Consider the following 7,937-nt stretch of genomic DNA (forward strand, 5'->3'; position numbering starts at 1 on the left):
GAAAGCGTCGGGGGCGTGCCGAAAGCGTCGGGGGCGTGCCGAAAGCGTCGGGGGCGTGCCGAAAGCGTCGGGGGCGTGCCGAAAGCGTCGGGGGCGTGCCGAAAGCGTCGGGGGCGTGCCGAAAGCGTCGGGGGCGTGCCGAAAGCGTCGGGGGCGTGCCGAAAGCGTCGGGGGCGTGCCGAAAGCGTCGGGGGCGTGCCGAAAGCGTCGGGGGCGTGCCGAAAGCGTCGGGGGCGTGCCGAAAGCGTCGGGGGCGTGCCGAAAGCGTCGGGGGCGTGCCGAAAGCGTCGGGGGCGTGCCGAAAGCGTCGGGGGCGTGCCGAAAGCGTCGGGGGCGTGCCGAAAGCGTCGGGGGCGTGCCGAAAGCGTCGGGGGCGTGCCGAAAGCGTCGGGGGCGTGCCGAAAGCGTCGGGGGCGTGCCGAAAGCGTCGGGGGCGTGCCGAAAGCGTCGGGGGCGTGCCGAAAGCGTCGGGGGCGTGCCGAAAGCGTCGGGGGCGTGCCGAAAGCGTCGGGGGCGTGCCGAAAGCGTCGGGGGCGTGCCGAAAGCGTCGGGGGCGTGCCGAAAGCGTCGGGGGCGTGCCGAAAGCGTCGGGGGCGTGCCGAAAGCGTCGGGGGCGTGCCGAAAGCGTCGGGGGCGTGCCGAAAGCGTCGGGGGCGTGCCGAAAGCGTCGGGGGCGTGCCGAAAGCGTCGGGGGCGTGCCGAAAGCGTCGGGGGCGTGCCGAAAGCGTCGGGGGCGTGCCGAAAGCGTCGGGGGCGTGCCGAAAGCGTCGGGGGCGTGCCGAAAGCGTCGGGGGCGTGCCGAAAGCGTCGGGGGCGTGCCGAAAGCGTCGGGGGCGTGCCGAAAGCGTCGGGGGCGTGCCGAAAGCGTCGGGGGCGTGCCGAAAGCGTCGGGGGCGTGCCGAAAGCGTCGGGGGCGTGCCGAAAGCGTCGGGGGCGTGCCGAAAGCGTCGGGGGCGTGCCGAAAGCGTCGGGGGCGTGCCGAAAGCGTCGGGGGCGTGCCGAAAGCGTCGGGGGCGTGCCGAAAGCGTCGGGGGCGTGCCGAAAGCGTCGGGGGCGTGCCGAAAGCGTCGGGGGCGTGCCGAAAGCGTCGGGGGCGTGCCGAAAGCGTCGGGGGCGTGCCGAAAGCGTCGGGGGCGTGCCGAAAGCGTCGGGGGCGTGCCGAAAGCGTCGGGGGCGTGCCGAAAGCGTCGGGGGCGTGCCGAAAGCGTCGGGGGCGTGCCGAAAGCGTCGGGGGCGTGCCGAAAGCGTCGGGGGCGTGCCGAAAGCGTCGGGGGCGTGCCGAAAGCGTCGGGGGCGTGCCGAAAGCGTCGGGGGCGTGCCGAAAGCGTCGGGGGCGTGCCGAAAGCGTCGGGGGCGTGCCGAAAGCGCCGGGGGCGTGCCGAAAGCGCCGGGGGCGTGCCGAAAGCGCCGGGGGCGTGCCGAAAGCGCCGGGGGCGTGCCGAAAGCGCCGGGGGCGTGCCGAAAGCCGAGATACAGGAGCAGGGGCGGCCTGAGCTCGGTCATTGCATACAGGCGGGATTACCAGGAGGGAGGGAAATGGGCAGGCAGGCACATGGAGCGGCAGACAGGCTCGCAGAGGATAACAATGCCTGGGAACAGGCCAGAGAAAGCTGTGGGCAAAAAGAGACCCCCAAAGCCGATCTGAAACAAGAACTGAACAAGGAAAATAACAGCGCTAGGTTACAGGAGAGGAAGGGAGGATGAAACAAAGGGAGGAGAGAGAGCAGGACCAAGCATCTGGAAGAAAGAAAAAGGGAGGGCTAGAAGAAGACACAAGAGGGAGTGGGAGCAGGAACGAACGAGAGCAGAAGTACAGGGAAGAAAAAAACAACAAAAATCATAGCAGCATGGGATAGAGAGGGGGCCAGGGGACAGCCCAAAACGTCCAAGAGGGGCAACAGGGCCCGAGGGTCCGCGACTCACCGCAGGTGTCGCTCTCAGCGCTGCCAGGAAAAATTTGCCAATTCAGACCCTTCTTTCTCCTTCTCTCCTCCCTTCCTTTTCTGGAGGTGCAGTCGCTCAGCTGCCCTCCACCTCAAAGAACACGCGGGTGTCTCTCGGCTCTTACAGAACGCAGCTTCCTGCACGTGTGGCCTCGCTCGCACGCTGCGCGGCCGTACCGCGCTCTGGGTGACGCGCACGGACCCTGATCGCACGCTGGCGGTCCGGCCCGCTGCGGACTGTACAGAGGGCTCCTGCCTCGCCCAGAGAGGCAGGCTCTCTCTTCCTGCAGTGGAAGGCAGCTGCTGCCCACATGCCCTTGATTTTCTTCTTTCCCTTTCTCAGGCCTCTGCAGCTTCAGCTGTGACAGCTCCTGTCCACAGCCAGAAAACGTCCCAGGGGCCTGTCCCTTCTCACCTCTCTGCTGCGAGGAGCACAAGGGCAGGCAGAGAACCCCACACAGTTCTGAAGTGGGTCCAGTCGACAGCATCCCCAGGGAAGGAACAGGCAAGCGCGGCCCCGGTGAGGCCTCTGGGAGAAGGTGAAGCGACTGCCGTTATTACCGTAGATCGCCCCTGGCCGGAGCCCCCCTTCCACAGGGGCTCCTGCGGAGGCGCCAAGGGCCGGCTTGCCGCCATCCCCGCGGGGCTCGGGGGTGACCTGGGGCTACGGGACGGGCTTCAGGGTGAGGTGCGAGACCTGGGGCCAGGACACGGTGCGGGCGAGGCCAGTGCCAGCTCAAGGGGAGCTCTGGCAAGCTGGGGAGGCACCCAGCACCAACCCCCGGGGGACACCCATCTTCTTCCCCTCTGCCTTTGTCCCAGCTCTCGGGTAACTCCCTGGGGCTCCCCCGGCCCAGATCACCTCCAGGAGAGCCGAGGCCTGACACAGCAGGCGGTGTTAGGCTTCCTGCCCCACCGCTGCCGTGTGGCCAGCGGGCAGGAGGGGCCCCAACACCTGCCAAAGGGGCGGGCCGGCCTCACCGGCGGCCTCGGCCCTCGCCCACCCCCAGGAATCACGCCCAGCAAGCCTCACGCTGCGGCAGCAGGAAGGCGGCTCTGGCGGTGCCGCACACCTGTGCGGGGCCGGCGCTGCAGTCCTGCCCTTCGCGCACCGAGCGCCCGCCGGCAGCGTGACGTGGGGCGGCGGCAGCATTTCCTTACCAGGAGGGGGCACCGAGCGTGGCCGCACCCCCCCACGGGCATCGGAGCATCGCACTGACGTTGCTGGCGGGCGGCAGCGTGGGGCACGGGGCCACCTCTGTGTCGCCCACCGACAGCACCGTGTGGCGTTTGCCAGGCAGCGGCGGTTAGCGCGGGCGAGCGCCAACCCCCGCGCGAGCGGCGGCCGAGCGGCACGTCACTGCGCACACGCTCTCGAGGAACGGGCACGACGCTTGGTGGGGAGCAGCTGGAAGCCCCCGGGAATCCACGTGAAAGCGGCAACAAAACTATCCCTCGTGCTGCGCCACAGGGGCCGCGGCGGTAGCGAGGACTGCGCCGCGCTACGGGCGCCCACGAGCGGTGCGGCTGCCTGGCAGCCGAGTCTGCAGAACCTACAGCTCCTGGCACGCGCTGGCCAACGCGGCACGGCCGCCTGCACGCCAAGCGCTGTAAGACCCCGCATCCCAGCGTGACCCAGGGAACCAACGCGGCTGGCCAGAAACCCCACACGCCAGGACCACAGCTCCCGCTGGGTTGCGAGAGGCGGTTTTCTCTGCTTTCTGACCCTGCAGCAGCACCGTTGCTCACCCCTCCGAACCCCCACCAATGCACCCAGAAGCCTCACCCCCGGCTCGGGGCAGCCCCTGCCACCACCTCCAACACTGCCACCCTGCAGGCACCGCCATCCTCCCCAGGAGCTGCCAGCTGATGGCACGGCTCCACTCACCTTCTCCCTCGGTGCAGCCAGGGCCCAGCAATGCTCAGCGACTGCTCTGCTCCTCCCTTGGTTGACACCGACCCCTCCGACGGCTGCCTTGCTCTTAACAGCAGCACCCGCCCCTCCACCCGGAGCAAGCCCTTTACAGGGAGGGGCCGCTGCCATCAGCCTCACTGCCCACACCTGGGGCCCCTCCAGCCCCAGCCCACAGCTGGAGGCCATCACCCACCCCCACAGAGCATCATCACCCCTCCCAGCCCCTCACCTGGGGCAAAGGAAGCACAAAAGGCAGCCGGCAGACAGCAAGTGTTTATTCAGTCACACACAGAACAAGTCCCAGAAGGGAGTGAGTCTGCTCCGGGGCTCAGGGCCCCTAATGCTGCCCCTGCCCCTGGCACACCTTGGCGCTTGTTCCCGGAGCCACGCTCCTCAGTCCAGCCGGGAACAGTCAGTCGGTTCCTGGAGCAACAAGCTGCTGGGCAGAGCTGGAAACTGCCAAACATGAGGAGCAAGATGCAGGACACAAGAAGACAGAAGAAAGGTGGCAGCTAGCTGACTAGTACAGGGGTAGAGAGAAAACAAGAGATGAGCAATGGGGCGGTGAGAGGATGGGGACAGGGAACCCAACGTGGATATGCAGAAAAAAAAGCAGCAGGGAGAGAAGAAAACAGGCAGCAGAAAGGAGGAGGAGCAGGACAGAAACCAACAAAGAAGGACGAGGAGCAGCATAGAGATGCAGAAAAAAAAAAGCTGGGATGGGTGGCACAACAGACATGGAGGGGAAAAAAAAAAAAGGGGGGGAGCAGGGAGCTAGACCAAGCAAGATGGAAGAAAGACCAAAAAGCTCCAGAGAACAGGGCACAGAGGGAGGAAAAAGCAACAGCGATGGGGAGTCAGGACAGCAAACCATGGGAAGGAACACAAAACAAATCACATCGCTACATGTGACAGGGCAGAGAAGGAAGAATTAGGAAACAGGGACAGAGACACAGAAAAAAAGAGACCTGGAGCCAAAAACTAATCCTGATGCATACAGAAAGAAGGGGGGTGGGGGTGGGGGGGTGTATTCTAAAACAGGGGAAACAGAGACAGAGAGATGGAGAAAAGACAAAAGCAACAGACTACAAGGCATCGAGAGAGGAATTACTGAATAGTAACAGAGCGCCAGCCAGAAACAGGCCACAAAGCAGCAAAGATCACAGGGGGTACGGGGCACAGAGGAAGGAATTCGCAAACCCGGCACAAGGAGCCAGACAGAGAGCGAGCGAGGCAAAAATTAAATGGTGAAAAGAGACAGACCGCAGGGCAGAGGGAGGAATTGATAAACAGGGACAGGGCACCCGACAGAGCATGATGGAGAACAGGGAAAAAAAAAATAGCAGCAAGCTACAGGGAAGAGGGAGGAATTAAAGACCAGTGACTGGAAGACAGACAGCGACACACGGAGAGAGAGAAGACAAAAGAGCGATGGGCAACAAGACGGATAGGGAGGAAATGAAAAACAGCAGAAGGGAGTCAGCCAGAGAGAAAGACACCGAGGAAAAAGGCCAGACAGTCTATGAGGGACGGAGGTAGGAATGAAAAACGGGGGAAAGGGAGCAGGAAAGAGAGAGATGGAGATCGCAGGGAATAGCAGCGGGTGCAGGAAGAAGAAAGGGGCATCAATAGGAACAGGGAGCTGGACAGAGAGGGATGGAGAAAGGCAACAAGAGCGGCAGGGTACAGGGCAGAGAAAGGGAAGACCTACAAGATGGGGACAGGGAGATGCTCCAAGCAAGACGGAAGATACAGGTGAGCAAAAAAAGTTGAGCAGCACCAGAAAGAGAGGAGTCTAGGAGAAAGACAGGGAGGGACCAGGCCACACAAGAGGGATGAGAGGGGCCCAAGAGCTCGGGACTTACTGCAGTTCTCCGCGCTGCCGTGAGAATTTGACAGGTCAGACTCCTCCTTCTGTTTGCCTTCTCCCTTCCTCTTCTACAGCTCCAGGTGCCTGGCTGTCCTCCACTTATGAGAAGATGTAGGTGTCTCACAGCTCTTACGAGGTGAGGCCTGCTAGACACAGAACCTCATTCAATCACACACTACGTGCAGGAGTAGGACAGAGGAAAGAGAGAGAAACCGAGAAGTGAGGAGCAGAACGGAAGGATCGAGAGAGAAATGGACTGAGGAGTGATGCAAAAGGTACAGAACAAGCAGTCAGAAGTGCAGACAGAAAAAGAAAAGGGAGCAGCAAGACAAGAGAGAGAAAGTGAGAGAGGAAGGGGGAGCAAGGCAGAAGAAAAGAAAGAAAAGATATAGAGAAGAAGAAAAAAAAAATCACAGCATGGGAAAGAGAAGGGCGGGAAGGGACTGGGACATACAAGGGGGGCGACAGGGCCCCGAGGGCCCGGGACTCACCGCGGCTCTCGCTCCCGGCACTGCCGGGAGAACTGGACAGGTCAGATGCTTCTTTCTCCTTCCTTCCTCCTGCCCCTCCTCTTCTTCTGAAACTCCACTCGCCCGGCTGACCTCCCCCTAAAAGAATACGCGGGTGTCTCTCGGCTCTTACAAGACGTGGCTTCCGACACACGCAGCCTCGCTCGCTCGCTCGCTCGCTCCGCGGCCGTTCCGCGCCTGGGTCCGGCCCGCTGCGGACTGTGCAGAGGGCTCCTCGCTCACCCGGAGAGGCAGGCGCTCTCCCCCTGCAGGGCGAGGCGGCTGCTGCCCACATGCCCTTGACGTTCTCCTTCCTTCCCTTTCTCCGGCCCCTCCAGCTCCAGCCGCGGCGGCTCCCGCCCCGCTGCCCACGGCCGGGAAGGCTCGGCTCCGCCCGTCCCTTCTGGCCCCCGAGCCGTGAGAAGCGCCAGGCCGGGCAGAGACACCCCACGCCAGCCCGAGCTGGGCGCAGCCGGCGGCATCCCCGGGGCAGGAACGGACACGCGCGGCCTCGGGAGGGGGCACGGAGGCGGCAGGGACCCTTATTGCCGCGGACCGGCCCGGCCGCAGCCCCAACACTCACCTCCGCCGCGCACGCGCACTCCCGGGAGACGCCGCGGCCGCGCATGCGCACCCCCGGGCCGGGGGGCACACCGCGTCTCGGGGAGCCGCGGGCAGCCCGCGGGAAACCGCCACAAAACCGCCCCTCGGGCCGCGCCGCGGGGCCGCGCCGGTACCGAGGGCTGCGCCGTGCCGCGCGCGCCCGCCAGCGCCGCGGCTGCGGGGAACCGAGAGCGCAGAAACTGCAGCTCCCGGCGTGCCCCGGGGAGCCAACATGGCCGACCGGAAGCCCCCTGCACGTGACTACGGCTCCCGCCGCGCCGCCCGCGCACCCGGAAGCCCGGCCGAGCGCAGCCCCGCGCGGCTCCGGGCAGCGCCGCCGCCGCCCGGCCCCGACGCGGAGCGGCCTCCGCCCCCGGTCCCGCCGCACCTTTCCCCGCAGCCGCCCGGCCGCGCGGCCCCGCTCCTGCCTCGGCTCGCACCGGCTCCTCCTCCAGCACCGGCCCCGGACAGGGAGGGGTCGCTGCCTGCAGCCTCCCTGCCCGCCCCTGCGGCTCCTCCGGCCCGGCCCACGCTCCCCCCCCCCCCCCCCCCCGGTAACTATAGCGACCAGCACCGTTAATAAACGCCGGAGATGCCCGTCGCTCCTCCGAGCTCGCGCTCTATGGGCCGCCGGTCCTCCGGTCGCGGGGCCGCCGCCGCGCACGCGCACTCCGGGGGCCGCCCGGCGCAGCCGCACGCCGCAGGTCGCCTCTCCCCGCCGGGGGAACCTTCCCCGGGCAGCGGGAGCAGCCGCTGGGCGAGACCGCTCCGGTGCGCGGGCCGACGGGACCAACGCTGCCAAATCTTATAACCCCCCGGAGAGGGAGGAGCTCCGGCACGGCCGCAGCGCAGGGCAGCGCAGTCTCGCCTTGTGACCCAGAACTCAGCGGGGTGACCGAAGTGTCGGTCAGAGCAGCCTCAGGGCTCTTTGGACGGGTGGAAGGGGGAGGAAAGCCTGTGACAACGCGACACGGGAGCGCAGAGTTGCTTTAAGGACGAAACAGCGTAACTTCGGTCCCTGGGAGACCAGTACAGTAACTATTAAAAGCACACGTATTGTTAGATATTTTTCCTAAACTCACATTTTCCAATTTAGT

General features: G+C 65.4%; 1 long non-coding RNA gene across 1 annotated transcript; it reads right to left on the minus strand.

Moving 5' to 3' along the window:
* Nucleotides 1-5,699: 5,699 nt before the first annotated feature.
* On the minus strand, nt 5,700-7,487 carry LOC141955398 (uncharacterized). The gene is made up of 3 exons (XR_012632528.1): nt 7,415-7,487; nt 6,220-6,336; nt 5,700-5,871 (listed from the first exon to the last, which is right to left on the minus strand). It is a non-coding gene; the product is annotated as an uncharacterized LOC141955398 (long non-coding RNA).
* Between the last annotated feature and the right edge of the window lie 450 nt (nt 7,488-7,937).

The sequence above is a fragment of the Athene noctua genome, unplaced genomic scaffold (genome assembly GCF_965140245.1).
Source record: "Athene noctua unplaced genomic scaffold, bAthNoc1.hap1.1 HAP1_HAP1_scaffold_208, whole genome shotgun sequence".
Lineage (NCBI taxonomy): Eukaryota > Metazoa > Chordata > Aves > Strigiformes > Strigidae > Athene > Athene noctua.